The sequence below is a fragment of the Lynx rufus genome, unplaced genomic scaffold (assembly GCF_022079265.1).
Source record: "Lynx rufus isolate CCGP_SWC_20201006 ecotype Redwood Valley unplaced genomic scaffold, mLynRuf1.p SCAF_48, whole genome shotgun sequence".
Taxonomy (NCBI): Eukaryota; Metazoa; Chordata; class Mammalia; order Carnivora; family Felidae; genus Lynx; species Lynx rufus.
In genome coordinates this window covers 1146566-1167163 of record NW_025814865.1, presented here as the reverse complement: position 1 = coordinate 1167163, position 20598 = coordinate 1146566, and positions in this window count along the sequence as shown.

Here is a 20598-nt window from a genome sequence, read left to right as displayed (position 1 = left end):
CCAGCCACACCAAGGGAGATGGATGGCCTGCACACAGCAGAAGCTTGAGGAATCAATGCGTGAACCAAGCCCAGGGGTTTGAATGCAACTCTGCCAACCCTTGCCCCTTCCTGGTGTCATAAGCCTGGTCTTACTTCTTACTGTTGGGCTGATAGAGACTGCGCCAACAAGCTGGACATGGTGCAAAAGATGCATCCTGGGCCTCACATACCTCCTCTGGATGGGAGGGTTACCAAGTATTGCCTGTATATTATGATAACCGCTCTCACCCTCACAACTGCCACTTATCCACTTTGCCCCCACAATTGTCATAGGACAATAAGGGGGTCCAGGGGGTTCAGCACCTTTCCCTCCCTCCACAAAGATTGCTACATGGGAAAAACACCCACTCTCTGTCGGTCACCTGGTGCCCCAAGTGCTAAGTATTGGACCGAGGATATAACCAAAACTATCAGGAACCCATGTCACAACAAGGGCCTCCAGAGAGGGAAGCGAGCTTGCTACACTTACCTTCCTCAATGGGGAATCTCGAACAGGGGAGGGCTGCACTACAGGGCCCTTCAAAAAGTTATAAAGCATACCCAGGATAGGGTAATACAAGCCATAAAGGCGACCACTCTGCCAGCAGCCTACCAACGTTTGAAACTTCAGCCGTCAATCAGATGCCTACCAATTCCCCACTCCAGCATTGGGCCGACACTGCTCTACTTGTCCTCCATAAGATAGATAATCACATGCAAACCTGCTGGATGTGCTTGCCCCTCAGCCAGAGGACTTACTTAGCTACTCCGATCCGTTTGACCTGGGAAGCTCCTGAAAACCTCAAAACCAACACCTCTGTCTTAATTGGACCCCTGGCCACTAGGGTCCATCTCCCAATGCCGACAATCTAATCCGTACAGTCCCTGAATTCCCTCTCTATGAGGAAGAGATATAACCTTAATGAGGACTACAACCCTATGTTGCATCCTTGGGGTGTTCTATCTGTGTTCTAATTCGGCCTATCGATGCTTAGAGGCCAACTGGGCTCAGAAATATTATTCCATCTACCAGACCCCAGAGATATTTGTATACACTGAAGATCAGTTCCTAACAACCTTTAGCCCCAAGTGTCAGGCTAAACGGGCAGTCCTGCTACCCGTTCTGATAGGCTCAGAAATTGTGACAGGAATAGGAACTGGATAAGGGAGCATAGGTTTATGCATAGGACTGTACCATAGACTATCTCAAGAGCTAAATGAAGACATGGAACGGGTGGCCGATTCTCAAGTAACCTTACAAAACCAAATGAACTCTCTGGTGGCAGGAACCCCCCAAAATAGACAGGCCCCCGACCTCCTCACTTCAGAAAATGGAGGGACTTGCATCTTTTCGGTGGAGGAATGTTGCTATTTTTTAAACCAGTCAGAAATACTTACAACTAAGGTTAAGGAACTAAAAAAGAAAAATAACAATAATAATAATAATAGTAATAATAATAATAATAATAATAATAATAATAATAATAATAATAATAATAATAATAATAATAATTCCACATAGACAACAGGAAAGTACCAATCAATGGAACAAATGAGATCTCACGGATTGGGATCCTGGCTTCCTGCCCTGGCAGGGCCCCTCTTCTCCATAATTTTACTTGTACCCATTGGCCCCTGTATACTGAATACCATAATACATTTTATTGAAAACACTGTTGCTCGCCAAACTACTGCAGGCATCTTAGCCTTCTGAGGGTACCAACCTAAAAAACTGAAAGGTGATACCTACTAAAAAGCCTACCCAAGGTCACACATCTAGTAAGCCAGTGTTCAAGCCCAGGTCACCTGGCTCCAGGCTCATATTCAGCCATTCTGCCATGTGCCCCCACTGAGCTGATATACTACCTTAAAAAAAATACATCATCCCACTGTTCACTTTGAAGCACACAGACCCCTCTGTATTTCAGAATACATTTGCTACAAGAAAATGGCAGAACCCAAGGAGAACTATGACTCAAGAGTTAATATGTTTAAAAAATAAAGACAGGGCGCCTGAGTGGCTCAGTCAGTTACCAGCAGACTCTTGATTTCAGCTCAGGTCATGATCTCATGGTTAGTGAGATGGAGCCATGAGTCAGGCTCTGCACTGCCAGATTCTCTCTCTTCCTCTCTCCTCTCTCTCTCTCTCTCTCTCTCTCTCTCTCTCTCCTTCCCCTGCTCGCATTCTTTCTCTCTCTCTGCCTCTCTCTCACACAGAATAAATAAAAACTTAAAAAAAACACACACATACATACATACATACATACATACATACATACATACATACATACGTACATACATACATACGTACATACATACATAAGTACATACATACATTTGCTCTTGGATATGCAACTGAAACATGTCCCTTGTTACACATGCTTTTCTTAATTACTTTTTTCCACATACAGTATCTCCTCATTTCATTCAGGAATAAATCCACAGCTAAAGCAGCAACACCTACCATGCAGACATGCATACTTAGATTGATACCACAGATACATTCAGTGGTTTCACTGGCTCAAACCACACTGGTATTTGGGGCCTTAATCTTATACCATAGAAGCAAAGTCTCACCTTCCCTTGAGTATTACTGGATGGTTTTCAAAAACTTCCAAGGAAAATGATGTCCCAGAAATGAGTTTGGTAAGTAGGGAGTTCAACATTTTCCCTTCATTACTAAACAAAAAACTACAGGCATCATAAAACTTCAGAGAGCCACAATGCCAGGTAGGTAGAAAGTGTTTTTGTGAATATACAAGACCGCTTGCAGATGTGCTTTTTGAGGCAACACAATACTGGCGTGTTTCACATCATCCCCTTTCTCAAATACCTCAGTGCTACCACTGTCCTTTTACACTTAGAGCTCTTCCTGCATCTTCCCTCAGATGACTGCACATTTGCTTCAATGCCCCATTTAATGTCTCTGTCAGACGGCACTTCACCAGCCAGGCTAAGATGATGCCCTTCCTCCAACCAGCATCACTCTCTCTCCTCTTACCCCATCTATCCCTTTCTTCCTAGCCAGGGTGGAAGAAAAAATAAAAATAAAAATGAAAATGAAAATAAAAATAAATAAAAATAAAAATAAAATAAAAATACAAACAAAAGTGTTGAAAGGAAAAAAAAAACCACCCCTTGAAAATTCTATATCCCGCAAAAGTGTATTTCAAACTGAAGAAAAAAGACTTGTAGGGGTGCCTGTGTGGCTCAGTCGGTTGAGCATCCAACCTTGATTTCTGCTCAAGTCATGATCTCATGTTTAATGAGATTGAGCCCCACATAGGGCTCTCTGCTATCAGAATGGAGTCTGCTTGGAATTCTCTCTACCCACCCCCCCACCCCGCCACCTCTTTCTCCCTCAACATAAATAAATAAACGTTAAAAAAGATGTTAGGCATGGAGTGTGTTACTCTTCCCAAAAGCATCTGAATTTTACAATCCCTCACCTTTGTAAACAACAACAACAACAACAACAACAACAACAACAACCCTAAAACAGGTAATACGTTGTGAAACAAAAAAGGAAGGACTTTATCACTAGTAGATCTGCCTTGCAGGAAATAAATAAATTAAAAAAAAAAAGGTCCTTCGAGGATACCTCAGTAGTTAAATACCTGACTTTAGTTCAGGTCATGATCTCACCATTCATGAGTTCAAGTCCCACAGTTTGTGAGTTCAAGTGCCACATCAAGTGAGCTCCAGCCCCACTGCAAGTGAGCATGAGCCATGCTTTGAGTGAGATCCCATTATCTCTCCCTCTCTCTCTGCCTGTCGTGGGATTCTCTCTCTGCCCCTTGCTCATTTGTGCCCCCTGTCTCTCTCAAGAGAAAGGTCTTTAGAAAAAGGAATATGGATAGAAGTTATAGATAAGGAATTCAGATCTATGCTTAAAAAAGAAGAGGATTAGAGTAGGAATAAGGGAAGGTAAGAGAAAATATTTTATTTTTCTCATTCCCAACTTATCTGATAGATAACAATTTGTTTAAAGTGATAACAGCAGCAATATACTCGGTGATCATAGCATATGGATAAGGAGGTAGATGACATCAATATTAGAAGGCGTGGGATGGAGGAATTGAGACAGCTGTTATAAGGTAGCTGCACTACCTGTGAAGGGGTATAGTGTGATTTGAAAGAGGAATTTGACTAGTTATAAATGAGTAATGCAAATGCAAATAAAGGGGAAACCACTCCAACTTTTTAAAATAAAAAAGTGTAATGAATATGCTAAGAGAAAGAAGAAAATGGAATATACCAACTGCTGCATTAAAACCCAGAAGGCAGAAAAAGGTGAAGATAGAAAGGCAGCAAAGTATGAATGCAGTGAATAGAAAACAGTTACAAACATGGCAGATATTGTTCCAACTATATCAATACTCACATCAAATGTGAATAGTCTAAATATACCAATTAAAGCTCAGAGATTGTCACAGGAGATCCAAAAACAAGATGCAACTCTATATTGTCTGTAAGAAATTCCCATGAGATGTAAAGATACAGATAGATTAAAAGTAAAAGGATGAAGAAAGATTTATCATGCTAGTGCTTATCAAAAGAGAGTTGGAGTAATTACATTAACTCCACACAAAGCAAACTTCCAATCAAGGAAACTCTAGGGAGATAAAGAGTGTCATTATATAAAGAGATTATATAGAGAGATAAAAAGATCAGTTCTGTAAGAAAACATAACAATCCCTAATTTTCTATATCTAACAACAGAGAATGAAAATACACGATGGAAAAACTTTGAGAATTTCAAGGAGAAAGAGAAAAATTCATTATTATAGTAGAGACCTCAACACCTCTCTGTCAGTGACTGACAGGTCTAGAAGGATATAGGTAAGGCTACATACAGCTGAACTAAGCAGTAGCAGTAATCACCTAGATCTAACTGATACGTATGGAATATTTTATCGAACAGTAGTTGAATAAACATGTTTCTCAAGTTCACACAGAACGTGCCCCAAGTCAGAACATGTTCTGGGCCAATTTCAAAGAATGGAAACCACACAAAGTATGTTGTCAGGCCACACTGGAAGTGAACTGGATGGAAAGCAATAATAAAAAGATGGCAGGAAAAGTCCCCAAATATTTAGAGATTGAAGAACATACTTCTAAATAACACATCAAAGAAGGAATCTTGAGAGAAATTTCAAAGTAGTTTGGACTCAATGAAAATTAAATACAACCTACCAAAATGTGCAGGGCGGGGTGGGGTGGGCAGTGAAAACATGGCTTACAGTACAATGTACAGCATTGAATGCATTTATTAGAAAAGTAGAAAGATCTTCGGGCATCTGGCTGCTCAGTCGTTTTAGCGTGCAACTCTTAGTTTCCACTCAGGTCATGCTATCATGGTCATGAGATCAAGCCCCTGTATTGGGTTCCTGCTTGGGATTCTCTCTCTCCCTCTCTCTGCCATGCCCCTGCTCACGTACATGCTTTCTCTCTCTCTCTCAAAGTAAGTAAATAAACGTAACAAAATCGGAAAGGAGAAAGACCTTAAATTAGTAGGCTAAACTTCCACCTTAGGAAAATAGGGGAGGAGGTACAGTTGAAGGCTGAAGTAGAAGAAAAGAAATAATAATAATTAAAAAAATAATAATTAGAACAGATATCAATAAAATAAAAGATAGTCAAATACTGGAGATACTCAATAGAGAAATCAAAAGATGGTTCTTTGAAAATATCAATAAAGGTAATGAACCCCTAACTAGGCTATCCAAGAAAAAAGGTAGGCACAAATGGCTAATATCAAAAATGAAAGAGACATAACCGCTACCGATTCCATGAACATCAAGAGGATAATGGAAAATATTATGAATGACTCTATGCCCCCAAATTTCATAACTTATATGAAACACATCGAGTATTTAAAAGACGCACACGATGGGGCACCTGGGTGGCTCAGTCAGTAAATGTTTGACTTCAGCTCAGGTCATAATCTCCTGGTCCGTGGGTTTGAGCCCCGTGTCAGGCTCTGTGCTAACATCTCAGAGCCTGGGGCCTGCTTCAGATTCTGCGTCTCCCTCTCTCTCTGCCCCTTCCCACCTCCCACTCTACAGCTCTCTCTCAGAAACGAATGAAAACATTTTAGAAAAATATAGAAAACAAACAAAAGACACACGCTACTAAAACCCCCATAAGGAAACATAGATTATCTGGATAGGCCTATATTTATTAAGTAAATAGAGTCAAGGACGAATAACCTTCCCCAAAGAAAGCATCAGGCCCAGGGGGTTTCACTGAAGAATTCTAGCAAACATTCACAGGAAAAAATGACGCTAATGTCCTGGAATCTCTTCCCGAAAATAAAAACAGAGGGGAAACTTCCTCATTCTAGGAGGCCAGCATTGACAAAACAAGGTAAAGGCATTATAAGAAAGGAAAACTGGAGACCAGTGTCTTGCATTTTCACAGACACAAAATACCCAATACATGTTAGCAAACCAAATCCAACAACATGTAAAAAGAATTATACATCCATAACCAAGAGGGATTCAGTACAAGTATGGGAGACTGGTTCAATATTCAAAAATCGATTAGTTTAACCCATCACAACAACAGGATAAAGAAGAAAGACAGGAAAATGATCCGATGCTCTTAGAAAGAGATGCAGAGAAGGCATTTGTTACCTCCATTCATAATAAATAAAACATTCTCTCCGCAAACTATGAGTCCAGGGAGACTTCATCAACTTGATACAGGACTTTTATAAAACAAACAAAAACAAAACCCCACAAAAAAAGCCTACAACTAGCATCGTAAAAGTTTCACCATTTCATGGGGCGCCTGGGTGGCTCAGTCGGTTGAGTGTCCGACTTCAGCTCAGGTCATGGTCTCACAGTTCATGGGTTTGAGCCCTGCATCAGGCTCTGTGCTGACCACTTGCTCAGAGCCAGGAGCCTGCTTCGTATTCTGTCTCCTTCTCTCTCTGCCTCTCCCCCACTCACACTTTGTCTCCCTCTGTTTCTCAAAAATAAATAAATGTAAACACAAAAATTAAAAAAAAATGTTTCACCATTTCAGTGGGGAAGAATGCGATGCTTTCTGAAATCCTACTGTAGCTTATTAGGAAGAGGCCAGGTAGGTGAAGACACCTGTAGTAATAATGGACATAATTACACAATTATATAAGAACACACCCAGAACAGGCCTGTTCTGTTGAATTGTTCCTGATTCTGCTACAACACTAACTGTTGATCAGTTAATAATTTGTGATTCCATCTTTAGAGGAACTAAGTATTTAGAATACAAGCATCTTGTAACACTGAATGTACATTCATATCGTCAGAGGGACGTCATACACCACCTTAGAGCTACTCAGAGTAAATAGAGAATTACATGGAGCCAAAGTATTCCCTGCAAAGGATATTTTTGTTTTTATATTATATTCTGTTGATTTTTTTCCAGCTTTTTTATATAGTTCCTTTTTTTTTTTCAAATCCAGATGATTCTACAAATATTAAAGTTTTAGTCGTTTGTTTAGAGGTGAATTTTAAAATCACGGGTATCTAGCTAAAACTGGCTGGCTGAAGAGTTTCCAGTTTCCATGAAAGCAAAGTAATAGATTCAATTAAGGGAACAAGCTTGAAAGCCAGATGTTGCTGTACCCCAAGGATAGGCCCCAGCTAGTTGAGAATCAGTGAGAATAAATTACCTTTAGATAGCTCACAAACAGGAGCTTCTTAAATTTGGCTTCAGTATACACTCCACATAATAAAAAAATGACAAGGAAAGTAAAACGGAACCACAGCAATGACTGCAATCTGTACAGTAGGAAAGACCCTCTAAGAGACAATACATGTTTGTACAAGTTGTACATTTTACAGATTTGAGGGTTCCCATTCGCACTACAGTTCATATAAATCATGCCTCCTAGAACTGTGCAGTATACAACTTGTGCAACCAATAGCAACAAACTGAAAACATTCTGATGCTGGTATAGAATAGCAAATATATGAACAAGGAGTACAAATGACGTCTGAAGTTGTAAGGTGTATAAATTGGATTCGTACAAAAGAAAAAAAAATCTCTAAATTGCACTTCATTAGTACTAAAACTTTTGCTCGGTGAAAGACTCTGTTAAAAGAACAAAAAGACAATCTATGGACTTGGAGAAAATATTCCCAAATCATATATTCAGCAAAGGTCTTGTGTCCAGGATATCATATATTGAAGTGCATAAAACGACGCTCCACAACACTAGTCTTCAGGGAAACACATTAAAACTGCACTGAGACACTGCTATCCACATATTGAAAATGCTTTTTTTTTTCAATCTTTACTTATTTTTCAGGGATAAAGAGAGACACAGTGTGAGCAGAGAGGGGCAGAGAGAGAGGGAGATACAGAATCCAAAGCAGGCTCCAGGTTCCGAGTTGTCAACATAGAGCCAAACATGGGGCTTGAACTCACAAACTGTGAGATCATGACCTGAGCTGAAGTCAGCTAGTCAATCTACTGAGCCAACCAGGAGCCCATGAAATATATATATATTTTTAAAGACAATACCTAATACTTGCATGTGACCCATAAATCTGACTCCTAGACATTTTCTCTAGAGAAGTGAAAACTTATGCTTATAAAAAGAAAAAAAAAAACATGCACGCAAATGTTTACAGCGACTCTAGTCATAACTGACAAAAATGGACAAACACAAATGTCCTTCAGGAAATGAATGGTTAAACAAACCCTGGTATATCCGTACAGGGAAACACTAAGAAACAGATGTATTGTAAAGGCATGATGTTAAATGAAAGAAACCAGTCTCATAAAGGTACCTACAATAACGATCCATTTATATGATATTAAAGTTGGAGATAGATGGTTGCCAGGCCTCAGGGGTGGGGTGACCGTGATTCAACATGAGGGAATTCTGGGAGCTGATGGAATTGTTCTCTTCTTGTCTAATTTTTTTTTTGGAGGGGGGGGAAGACAGAGAGTGAGAGTGGGGGAGGCACAGAAAAAGAGGTAGAGAGGGATAATCCCAAGTAGGCTCCGGGAAGTTCGTGAGCAGGGGCTCAAACTCAAGAACAGTGAAATCATGACCTTAGCCGAAATCAAGAGTGGGATGCTTAAGTGACTAAGCCACCTATGTGCCCCAGGAACAGAACTCTTCTGTATTATCATTGGGGTGACATTTACATGAGTCTATACAATCTTTAAAACTCAAAGCACTATGCACCAAAATAGTGACTTTATATAATATAAATTACACAACAAAAAGCATTTTCAAAAAACTACCACATCTGTCCTCATCTCTCCATTTCCTGCTTCCACACTAATTGCTGTCATGTTCTCTCTCTCCATCTCTCTCCCTCTCTCTCTCTCTTTCTCCCTCCCCCCCCTCTAACACACACACAAACACACACACACACACACACACACACACACACACACACACACACACACACACACACACACACACTTCCCACAGACTGTCAGGAATCTCTCTGAGGTGCCCGCCCAACTCCATGGCCAGTACATAAACTTCACCAGTACTCAGGACTAGACATCCTCACTAAGGTCTTCCCGGAACAAAATGGAAGAAAACAGCCTCTGTCAGTCCCCCTCTCCTGCCTGTTCAGTTTCCTCCCTCCTGCCAGGTCTCCCTGACCCCCGCCCCACCTTGCTGTCACAGCCCATTCTAGAAGTACCCGAGAAACCTAGCTAGAGTTTGATTCTGCAGCAAAACGCAACAAAGTTCCAAAGGGTCTCAGCCCTCCCAGGCCGATGAGTCAGCAGGAAAACAGGAGGCCAAGAATCACACTAGGAGAATTCTCCTTCCAGCTGTACCACTTCCTAGCTGAAGATGCACAGTGAAGCTGTCATCCAACAACAGTCTAGCTCCACATCTGCAGGCCTCCAGCCCACCTGCATTGCTACCAGGCTCGGGGACACATCCAACGATTTTGTTTCTTGAGCGCCGTCTGGACTGTGTTTGCTTTGTTTCAAATGTCTACCTCTAGGATAAACTAGATTTTGAAACACAAATATGCACAATTCCCCAAGGTAAAAGACACGTCCAGGAGTCTGTTCACTGCAGTCATCCATACCCCCAAAGCACTGATTTCTACCGTGTACATAATTAGAGAGAAGAAGCAGGCAGACACCTGCCCAATGACAATGAAAAAGCAACAGAGGGTGATGGAGAGCCCCACGTGATGTAGTAGCTGGAAGCCCAGAAGTCAAGAATTACCCACAACCACCACGGAGGCAGGGGTATACCTCGAGAACAGAGCCTGGCACACAGAGTCCCTCAGTCAGTTTTCGGTGAGTGGTGAATAAAGCCACAGGGGGACCAATAAACTGACAAGCAAGCGAGCAAAGGCTGACAAGGGAAAATCCACCTGTTCTATGGTGGTGTAGAGAAAGTAGGTGCTTTCAGCAATGCCGGTAAGAGGGTAAACATTATGGAACAGGCGAATTAGTGAATTCTGTGGGTGGAATGTTTTACCCTGATTACAATGGGCAGCTTATCCATCCTCCAGCTCTGAAGCATATGGTCAGTGGACACCGCATGCTGGGGACAACAAGTTCTGGAGGAAAGGCGTGGAAGTCACAACTCTCCACCTTTGCTAGAATGCCAGTGTCCATTTACAGACCCTCCATCTGCCCCCTGGCCCTTTCTTCCTCCCACCCACCCCGATTACTCCCACATATTACGTCCTTACTGCAATCTTGCAATCCTTGGTTTTGAACCATCGTTCTAATCTGTTTTGTTGTTGGTTGTGAGGCCTGCCATTTATCTATGTAAAAACCTGGGAATTACTATCTGAACAAAGGTGAGAGCACCTGGATGGCTCAGTCAGTTAGGCATGTGACTATATTGCTTTTGACTCAGGTCATGATCTCATGGTTTGCGAGCTCCAGTTCTGCATCAGGCTTTGTGCGGACAGCGTAGAACCTGCTTGGGATTCTCTCTCTCCCTCTCTCTGAGCGTTCCTGGCTGTCTCTCACTGTCCTACGTTTGTGTGCTGCTTTTTAAACTGGCCTACGAGTAATTTGGGACAAGTGGTATGATAAGTAACCTTCTCTTTCACCTGCTATGACAGCTCTAACGTTCCCGTTACTCTGATGAGTTAAGATGTAAGGCCGAGTGTCCCGAGATCCTCAACCAAACTACACGGTGTAATCGTATGAGCATAGGTATTCACACTTCTGTCCATTCCCTCATAGACTCAGTTATTACGCAAATAGTGAACACTTACACGGTGCACTCTGAGGAATATAACAGTAAGCAAAATAGCCTTCGTAAATTAAATTTTTTTTTCCACATCGGGATTTCATGGGCCTAGAGTATCCAGTCCTATGCGATTCAGCGCATGTTTAGGATTAACGTATTTCACTTCTTCCAAAGATGTTTCTAAAGATTGGCAGAGGCAGTGGGATGTGACCGATGCTGGTTCAAATCCTAGCTCTGCCACATAGATGTGATATTTGGCAAGTTATTTAAACTGTCTAAGCATTAGCCTAGTTGCCTGTTAAGTGGGAATCATAATACCTTTGCCACAGGCCTGTTATGTTTGCTTGAGAGGGAAACATGTGTGAACTGCAGAGAACTGTACTGGTGTATGGTGGGAACTGAAGTAAAATTAGTTTGTTCCCTCTGTTTTCCTATGGCTTTCTGATCATCTCGTTATGGGTTTGTTCCGAGGGCCTTGTGCCTCTCTGTGCCTCTCTGTGCACCTTGAGTATCCTCTTGCAATCCCCAGCATCAGGGAATTGGGCCTCATTCTACCAAGTAAGCCTGACTCTGACACGGTGCCTTCCATAGGTCACCTGCTCTGTACATTCAACCCAGCCAACGTGAAGGTTTTAAGTAAGCAAGCAGCGACTTTGTCAAAAATGTAATTCCATCACTGATAGAGGCGAGTGTTTACTGACTCGCAGTGAAGGGGGTTCCATGCATTATTCTAAGTGTTGTGCCGTTGTTACCTCACTGAATTCATTTCAGAGCTCTATGGTGAAGGTGCTAGGTTGTGCCTGATTTTACAGCTGAGAAAACTGAGTAACAAAGAGAAAAAGTAAGTTGTCCAAACAAGTTGTCTACTTGTTTGCTCTAGAAATAGAGCAAAATAGGATTTGAGATCCCAGGCAGCCTGGCTCCAGGGGCTAGTCACTGAACTATATTGCTTCTTGCTAAGCAAGAATTTACGGTAGGATAGGGAATTTAAGTGGTTTGGGGTTGCAAATAAGATCGTAAGAGATGGCAAAGGTTCCACCCAATTCATCTGATCACAAAAGGGTAAGAGTTCATCAAAAGTTGATGATGCAGGTGTTTGTAAAAAGAGAGAATCCCCGTATAGACTGCTGCTGGTACCCATCAAATTGAAGTGAGACAGCTAGTTCTTCTGTAAAAATTGGGAACTGAAACTCCATAAACACATTGCATTCATTCAGTATGTCCAGGGTCCTTTGCCCATGGCTGGCACTGTAGTAACGACAGACGGATGGCTAAGGTGAGTCCTGCCCATGAGGAACACATGGTCTAGGAGAGGAGCAAGGGCTACATAAGGAGGTTCATGACAACACAACTAGTGGGAAGAAGAACTGTGGATGCACAAAGGGGACGTAAGCACCCCCAAGACACTTTCCATAAAGAAAGACATAAGAAAAGAATGAAACCTCTTAGAGTTCTGGAAGCATCCTTCTTGTAGGCTCTCATGAGTGTGTCTTCACTGAGTCCGTAACAATTGGGAGCTGATCCCTGCTGAGCCAAGCTCCTCCAGGACAGAACCTTCCTCTGCTCAGTTGGCTTCAAGGGAACCTGGGTATTCAGCACTTCTCCAGTGTCCCTCTCCCACCATCCCACTTCTGGCCCTCTTGATTCCTAGATTCCTAGGAAAATCAGCCTGTAAGGTCAAATCCTTATTTGTTGTTAGTTCCTTCCAGAGACAGGGTCTCCACGATGCTATCGATTATTTCAGTGGAATCCTGCCCATGGGCTGCACAAGGAACTCCATGGTACGAGTTCAATGCCTCCTCAAATGATGGGTTTTATGAGAAGTTAAGTCCTGTGAGCTTGGGTTAGAAATAGTCCACATCATTCCCAATCTCGAGGCTTGTTTTGGACAAAGGATGAAGATAAAAAGCAACGAATACATAAAAGACTTTGGGAAGAAGCTCAGCTTAAATACGGCAGAAGAAAAGATAGGGGGAAAGTGTCTTTTCATTTCATGTTAACAGCCAAAGAGAAAAAGCTTCTTTAGATTTCAAGAAGAAAGGGATAATATCAGTACACAAAGCAAGCTTTAAAGGTGAGCTTTATCATCGTGTCAGTAGAGCTTTTTAGTACAAACTCTACAGATTATGGTATTTCTCATAACTCCTTGCTGCTCTAGGGAAAAGTACTTAATTGCCTAACTTTTATCGAGTTCATGGCTATTTTCCTTTCATTTTTAAAGCTTAGCGTATCTTAGTTCATCAAATAATTTTTTTTCTTTTTTTGATGACAGAAATCTCATTTACACTCCTGAACGTCCTATTACCCTTGACAGGTACCCAGCATTCTGCCTTGCACATCTACTTACTTATGTGGGGAAAATGAAAAACAAAAACAAAAACAAAAACCGGCATTTGTTTCTTCGCCGTCCACAGACAGAATAAACTCCTAACGGAAATAATAAAATATTTGGGCACTGAACACGTGACTGCTCTTAAATGTTCACATATTCAAATTGAGGAAATTTTTTATTTGACAGGTTTGGTCAAATGCCCAAGAGAACGATTCAAAAATAAAGAGAACTCTGGGAATCAATGGGTTAGGAAGGTCATGAAAAAATTGGAGACTACGATCCAGATCTTAAAAAAGCTCTGAATGTATACTCACAAAGACTTAACGACTTTGGATAACCAGGTTAAAAATAGTGCTTCGAAAGTCCATAGAGCTGTCGCATTCGAAGGCAGGGTTTCTTACAGTATGGTCTGATACCTCTCCCTAATCAAGGGAATCACGGTGGGCTACCTACAGGTACGGATTCCGAATTCACACCGAATTCTACATTTTTAGATAATGTGCCAGTTTTTGTTAAGATAACCCAAACTAGGAACAGCATTCCAATCTGCAAAGGACACACGAGCCCCACTCTCTTTAGCATAAAGTTTGGGTTGCTTTGGTAGGTGGATGAAAGCAACAAAACACAGAAGTCTGCAGGGAGACGTGGAGACTTGAAGTGTTTGAAATGCATACTGTCCCATTTCTCAGGGAGGGCACAGATACTGCTTGATGGTACCCAAATCAGGCATTTCTGTCTGAACCAGTCCTGCTACCCAGGCCACAGTCAACCATAACGATTATCCACAGAAATGATCTGCATCTGCATCTGTATCTGCTGGAGATTCCCTGACTAACCAGATTCTCACTGCTGCTGGGGCTGGGGGGGGTGGGGTGGGAGGTAGATAAACGGAGAGAATCAGACAAGGCCAAGCGGCCAAGAACTGGATGGAGTCCACCCTAACTGTTACCGTGGCCATATCTGAAGTTTCCAGAGCTGACGATGCTACATTCGGGGCCACCATTGTTCCGTGATGATATTGCCGTTGGTATATGATGCTAAGAATTAAAACAAGGAAATGTGGTAACTTAGTATACATTATAACGTGTCAACAAGAAGGCAAAGAAAACTCTTGGTTTGTACTTCGTTGGCAATTACTAATAGATTTGAAAGTTACCGTGCCTCCTAGGAGGCAAGGTTCTTGCCAACAGAAATACAACGCTAATACAGGAGCACCTTCCAAGGGTTCATCTGAGAGTATACTGAATGGCCTGAGTATGTAATGTGATTTGATAAGGCAGAACTGGTTTCTCCATGGCCCACAAGTATTAAATTCTAGAATTCCTATGAGTTTGCTTGATGCATTGATAAGCAAAGGAAACCTAGGAGGGGATTTGGTGAAGCCACATGCCCTAGAAATATGACAGCTAATTTTTGACTTAAGAAGAAAACGAATGACCTCCAAAAGACATCAACAATTCTACCTCACCGATGTGCTGTGAGCTTGAAATGCTCACACATGTACTGCATCTTGAAGACGGTAAGTTGTAAAAACATTGGTATTATTATATCAATGGCTGCTACCCTTTCTTCCAAAATTTTGTAGGAGGTCATAAAGAAATTGGCAGCTCTGCCATTCCATGCAGGCTGCCGCAGATGACATTGCTGCCTTAGTGGAGCACAGCCTACAGCCTCTTTGTGAGTAAAACTCTCTTTGATTATGCCACTGGTGGCAGCCTTTCTGTGACAGCTGAACACGTCCCTAACCGATACTACTTGCACTTCCTCAATGCCATTCAAATACAATTTCATGTTTTGTTAGCACAGATAACATCAATAATGTCACTCTTATTGAAGGTGAAATTATTACCAACATCACTCAGCAGATGACGTTGGGGAAAAGATGCTAGAAAAGGTTCCTAAATGAAGAAGGGTCTGGGAGCATACCAGTGTTCTATCTCATAAGCATACCCTCGCAGAGTAAACTGTGGGGCACAGGGTTCTCTCTGTTACAATATCACTTGAAGTTTAGGAGTGTTTTTCCTTATAAATGTTTGAAAAAGTCCATGGTAGAGAAGGGATTACTTAATCCCAGAGAGTAAAATGAAAGAAGGCTTTGGACCCACAAACTCCTACGATCAGTAAGTAGGCCGAGACAACCATAAGGCTGTAGACACAGGCTACCTTTCATGAGAAGGGAAGAATGACTTGGAGGTTGAAAGCCAGAACCCCGGAGGAGCTAGGGCCATGGAAAATCATTCCCAGGCCTTAAGACCCAATGAAAGGACGGCCTACCTGTGCCAGCTGAACTTCAGAATTGCTATGGACCAGTGACTCATTCATGATAACCTCCTTCCTTTCTTTGGAACAGCAATGTTTGTGTTTTGTTGGTTTGTTTGTTTGTTTTTTCTGTGTGTGTGTGTGTGTGTGTGTGTGTGTTGTGTGTGTGTGTTTTGTGTGTGTGTGGGTGTGGGTGTGTGTTTTGTGTGTGTGTGTTCTGGTTATCACATGCCTGTGTTGGTTGTATGCTTAATTCATAGGTCTTCATTCATAGGTCTTCAGATTGAAAGTGTAGTCGAGGACCAGTGCGCCCAAGGAGACTCATTCACACCTGGACCTAATTTAGATAAAAATATTCTGGACTTTGAGCTGATGTTACAAGGGTTGGGTCTCTAAGAGGGAGGATTCTTGGGGAAAGGCGAGGATATTTTTCATGCAGATGAGAGTGAATCATAGGAGGCCAGCAGACAGGCTGTGGCCGTCTAAAATGTGTTCATAAATTCTCTTTTAAGCTCTTCAAAAGGGGGACCTCCATTCCCTTTTCCTTAAGCATAGGACAGACGTACTGAATGATTTCGAAAAATAGAAGAAGGTGGAAGTGATAGTGAGTTAAAAACACTCTAAAGAGCAGATATTGTAGATCCAATGGTGTTGTGATTAGGGGAAAATCGATGGAAGGGGCAACTGGCCATTAGACGCTAGAATTCTATGAGTGGAAGAGATGAACATAAGCGAGGAGAAACAAAAATTATATAAAATCAGAGAGGGGGCAAAACAGAAGAGACTCATACATATGGAGAACAAACTGAGGGTCACTGGAGGGGTTGTGGGACGGGGGATGGGCTAAATGGGTCAGGGGCACTGAGGAATCTACTCCTGAAATCATTGTTGCACTACATGCTAACTAATTTGGAGGTAAACTTTAAAAAAATAAAAATAAATCAATTAAAAAAAGAAGCTAGATTTCTACACGTATCAAAATTATCAATGAAATTTGAGAGTGGACTCGAGATATCTTCAGACATGCAAAGACTCAGAACATTTGATTCTACTCATTCTTCATTAGGAAGTAATCTGAAGGTGTACTCCAGCAAAACAAGGAGAGAAAAAATAAAGAAAAATTATACTTAATAATAGGCAACACTAACAGAGTGTTTATTTTTGTGCCAGACACTGTTATGGGTTATTTTCACATATTATTACATATGAACCACATATGTATATGTGTATACAAGTATATACAAGCCCTTCAAAAGGGGGACCTCCTTTTGTATACAATGTGTATACAATGTATATACAAGTACCATTATTATCTTCGAGAGGAGGAAAGAGGGTTATAAAGAAGCCAAATAACTCATGCAACATCCAACTTACACAGTTGGTAAGTGGAACAAGTAAAGTCTAACCCCAGGCCGTCTGGCTCAAGAGTCCAGGCTTTTACATGCTCCCTAACTTCCCAGATAGCCATATTACCATGAAACCATGGAAAGAAACTGGGAGCGTAGCAGAGGAAAATCACAGGAAGGAAGCTATGAAGCAGACCTACTGAGTCACCACCTAAATGAGGCAGGAAAAGAGAAGGGTCCAGTGAGAGACCGCTAAGAGGTTAGCAGGAAGATGTGATAGAGTGGCATGATTTGAGAACGCTGAAAGAGTGCAATAAAACAAAGAAGTGCAATTAGAAAATTAAGGACAGCCAGAAAATATCCATAAGACGGTCTTAGTCTGAATGAGCCAAGTGAAAAATGGCATGGTTTAAAGCACTGATGGGATACAAAGAGAAAGGATCCATTTCACCTTGATGCCAGAGATGTCCTCATTCAGCAGGTGCAAGGACTCCAGGAAAAGAGTAGTAATTCTAATGTTTGCATATTATTTAATAATCCCAATAATTTAAACCATTTATTAGTGTTCAAGTTTTAGAATCAACCTTGAACCCTCTAAAGAGACTTGATTGCAGAGCATAATAGCAGTGTTAACAACAATGACAAACAGAAGCCCAAAGCTGATGGGAGGCAGAGAAAAAGTGCAGCAAGGTTAAGGAAGACCTTTATCTTACAATGTAAGGAATGAAAAATGATAGTACAGGTAAGGGAAATAGGTCTCTATTTGAAAATTACATCTTGTGGGGTACCTGAATGGCTCGGTGAGTTCAGAATCCAACTCTTGATTTTGGCTCAGATGATGATCTCACAGTTCATAAGACTAAGATGAGCATTAGGTTCTGCACTGACAGCTCAGAATTCTCTCTCTCTGCCCCTATCCTGCTTGAGCATACGCTGTCTCTCTATCTCTCTCTCTCTTTCTCTCTCTCAAATAACATACATATGTAACATATGTAACTTCATCCGTTATGTCTTTTTGCCCTCAGATCCAGTTCCCGCACTTCTCCTACAGACTGTGTTTCCTGGTTCCTTGCCAACTGGCTTCCAGAGGGTTTTGACCAATGGGTGTTTGATGGGAGAAAGGGAGGAAGGTATAAGCCCAGAGGTTTTTCTCTCTCCCGCTCCACTTCCTACCAGTGATTTTATCTCCTCCAAATTCTAGCTTCTTTCCAAGAGCCTCTTCTCCCATGTTCTCAGTTCCTGCTAGGTATGGTTCTGCATTTCTGTAGCTCTGGGGGTGGAAACAGCTTTCTGACGATACTAATTCCTGATTGCTTCGCCATCCTTTGTTTGGCTTCTGGGATTTCCCATCACGTGTGTAACTGTTTAAAATACCTATAGTGACTCACCGGCTGGCTGGACCTGACTGAAACAGTATACAGATAGAAGTTCGGGAATATATCGGAAGGTGAGGAGAGAGAAGACAGGTGGCTTAAGCGACCTATACGTCAACTTCACATAGGAAGTCAGTAGACGGGGCTTAAAACTGACAAATCAATAAGCAGCAGTATACTATATGACTTATATTCATGAAGATTCCTAACAAAACAATATAAACCTGGAACAGTTAAAAGTGTTGCCTCAAATAATGGAGACAGGAAAGAGACCTGTGGTTGCCAGGAACTCAGGGGGGAAGGGAGAGATGAATAATAGATGAAGCACAGGGAATATTTACGGCAGTGAAACATCTTGTAAGACAGTGAAATGCTTTGAATCATGGCATTGTGCGTTGGTCAAGACTCACCGAACTGCACACCACAGTGAATGCTAAGGTAAACTTCGGACTTTAGTTAATAATAGTTTTCATATGGGCTCATCCGTTGTCACAAATGCACTACACTGACACAAGAAGTTTCAAATAGGGAAAACTATGTTTTGGGGGGTAGGGGGGGAACAGGGGAACTCTGCACTTTCCAGTCTTTTTCTGTAAACCAGCTTCTTAAAAGCTGTTTTAGAAAATAAACTCCCTTAATGAAAGGGAGGCAGAGAGACAGAAGAGGAGGGAAGGAAAGAGGGAGAAAGGGAGCTACTTAAAAGTCACGGAGGAAAGTTAAGTGTGGATTACTAAGTGAAGGGATCCAATACGAAAAAGCCATTTGCTTTACGTTTCCAACTATGATAACGTTCTGGAAAAACAAAACAAAAGAAAACAAAAGAAAACAAAACAACGACACCTCAACAACAACAACAACAACAACAACGACAACCAAACACCTTCGGAGACAGTAAAAAGACCAGTGGCTATTAGGGTTTAGGGGGAGAGAGGAAGTGGTAATAGGCGGAGCACAGGGCACTTTAGGGTGGTGTAACTATTCTGTATGATACTGCAATAGTAGATACATACCATTATACATTTCTCAAAACTTATGAATCTATATAACACAAAATAAACCCTAACTGTTAGTTAATGATAATGTGTCTAATGATAATGTGTCAACAAGAATGGCTCATCCACCACTTAGAATTAATGTATCCACATTAGTGCAAGGTACTATAGAAACTACAGGGGGTGAGGAACCTGTATTTTTTATGCAATTTGTCTCTAAATCTAAAATTGTCCTTAAAAAATGGTCTGTTTAAAAAAACCCTGATTTAAAAAAAAAGAAAAAAGAAACCAAAAGAAAGTGTTGTCTCTGGGGAAGAGGTGTTCATGGGGGAAACAAAGCTTTTGATTTTTTATTGCAAGTCCTGATCTGCAATTCGGATGTTGTGGGTTTTTTTTTTTAACTATTTGTATACAATACTTGGATTGATATTTCTCAAAAAAAAAATCTGTACACCTGCCTGAATAGATAACATGAAAAAGACCATATTAGCAAGTGTTGGCAAGGCTATCAAGTATTCAGAGCTCACAGGCACTACGCAGGCACTGCTATAGAAAGAAGTTTGTGTAAATCGGTATAACCATTTTGGAAACAGTTTGGAGGAATCTTGCCAAAGCTGATAAGTTGGATGACATGTGAGCCAGCAAATTCTCTCCTAGGTAAATAAATACTATTGTAAAAAATGTTCACCAAATGACGTGTCCTATAATGTTCACTGAAGCTTTATTCAAAATTACCCTAAGCCAGAACCTACCTAAATGTCCACCAAGAGTTGCAGAAATATTGTAAACTATTCATGGAATGAAATTCTATACACCAATGAGCAGAAAGGATCTATACATACAATAACATGAATATCACTAACATAAGTTTGAGTGAAGGAAGCTAGGTGTAGGACACATAATTCCATTTCTATATAGTCCCAAAACAAGCAAAAGTTGTATATTCTGTAAGAAGTCAGAATAATTGCCGTACCAAAGGAGAGATAGACAATGACTGAAAGAGGCACAGGTGGTCCCTTGGGGTCCTGGTACCTTTTTTTAATGAGCGCTGTTTCCACAAGTATATTGAACTTAATTGCATCAAG